This window comes from Jaculus jaculus, chromosome 18 (genome assembly GCF_020740685.1).
Source record: "Jaculus jaculus isolate mJacJac1 chromosome 18, mJacJac1.mat.Y.cur, whole genome shotgun sequence".
Classification (NCBI taxonomy): Eukaryota; Metazoa; Chordata; class Mammalia; order Rodentia; family Dipodidae; genus Jaculus; species Jaculus jaculus.
The window spans coordinates 36,848,930-36,850,893 of NC_059119.1; the positions used below are offsets into that span (position 1 = coordinate 36,848,930).

The window sequence follows — 1,964 nt, forward strand, 5'->3', positions numbered from 1 at the left end:
TTTGGGACACAATGAAGGCAGTTCTAAGAGGGAAATTTATACCTTTAGGTGCCTATATTAAGAAATTACACCTGGGTGTGGTTGAATATGCCTTAATCCCAGCATTTAGGAGGCAGAGGTAGGAGAATCGCCTTGAGTTCAAGGCCAACCTGAGACCACATAGTGTATATCAGGTCAGCCTGAGCTAGAGTGAGACCCTACCTCGAAAAACCAAGCCCTTCCCCCCGCCAAAAAAAAAAAGAAATTAGAAAGGTCACAAGTAAACAACTGAATGCTCCACCTTAAGGCCTTGGAAAAAGAAGAACAAAGCAAATAAAAAATCAGTAGATGGGAGCTGGAGAGATGGCTTAGTTGTTAAGTGCGTGCCTATGAAGCCTAAGGACCCCGGTTCGAGGCTTGGTTCTCCAGGACCTACGTTAGCCAGATACACAAGGGGACACATGCATCTAGAGTGCGTTTGCAGTGCCTGGAGGACCTGGCGCTCGCTCTCTCTCTCTCTCTCTCTCTCTCTCTCTCTCTCTCTGAATGCAATTTTCCCAAATGGAGCAGCATATCGTGTGGGACTATGAATTCTGACTGTTGGTACTTGTGTACTTTGAATTTCCCAGAGAGTCGGGTAATCAGTCAGCCAGATCAAACCCTGGAAATTCTGATGAGTGAGCTTGACCCAGCAGTTATGGACCAGTTCTACATGAAAGACGGTGTTACTGCAAAGGATGTCACTCATGAGAGTGGAATTCGTGACCTGATACCAGGTTCTGTCATTGATGCCACACTGTTCAATCCTTGTGGGTATTCAGTGAATGGAATGAAATCCGATGGAACTTATTGGACAATTCACATCACTCCAGAACCAGAATTTTCTTATGTCAGCTTTGAAACAAACTTAAGTCAGACCTCTTATGATGACCTGATCAGGAAAGTTGTGGACATCTTCAAGCCAGGAAAGTTTGTGGCCACCTTGTTTGTTAATCAGAGTTCTAAATGTTGCACAGTTCTTTCTTCACCCCAAAAGTTTGAAGGTTTTAAACGTCTTGATTGCCAGAGTGCCATGTTCAATGATTACAATTTTGTTTTTACCAGTTTTGCTAAGAAGCAGCAACAGCAGGGTTGATTAAGAAAGGTGAAGAAAAAGTGCAAAAAGAGAAGACACTTAGAAGGTGGTGGCTGCTTCCAAGACGTTGATACTGGGGGCCATGCTGTCCATGACCACCACCTTGTAGTTGCAGAAAGCCCTAGGTGTGATGATAGTGTAATCATTCTGAAGTGTATGCATTATTGTATCAAGGAGTTAGATATCTTGCATGAATGCTGTCTTCTGTGTTTAGGTATTCTATGCCACTCTTGCTGTGAAATTGAAGTGCATGTAGAAGAAAACTTTTACTATATGAAACTTTACAACTCATGTGGAAACAATTCAATTTAGTTTATGCACAGTATAATATTTCTGCAAGTATTGTCCAAAATTCCCCACAGGCAAGGCTTTCGTCCTCATTAGATGTTGGCCTCAGCTGACCATCTGGGACTGCTCTGTTAAATTGCTGCCAGAATTTTACATCTAGTTACCTCCACTTTGTAGAATATATTCTCTACTAATGTTACTTTCAATTTTTAAAATACATTTAAAAGATATTTTTCTTGCTGCTCACATGTACACAGAGAGGCCTGGCTGGGACTGGAAGAGAGCCAGTCCCCAGATGTTAGCCTGCCTAGTGCTGGAAGCCCTACTTGAGCTACTGGGGCAAAGTCACCAGCAACAGTATGAGCAAGCAGGACTCGCAGCTGCTCAGAAGCAACCAGCCTGACAAGAAGTACACACAAGCGCAGTGGTGGCCCACAGCCTTGCTGGGTAATCAGTGGCTTTCTGATTGGCTAAGAGATTTTGCTCAGTGGAAAGGATCCCATGTCTGGAACTGGCAACCAGATCTGAATCCTATACAGACAAAGATTATGCTCTTCAATGT

General features: G+C 43.4%; 1 pseudogene; it reads left to right on the forward strand.

The window, feature by feature from the left end:
• The first annotated feature begins 521 nt into the window (after positions 1-521).
• LOC101617572 lies at positions 522-1,117 on the forward strand (annotated as a pseudogene).
• Positions 1,118-1,964: the final 847 nt, after the last annotated feature.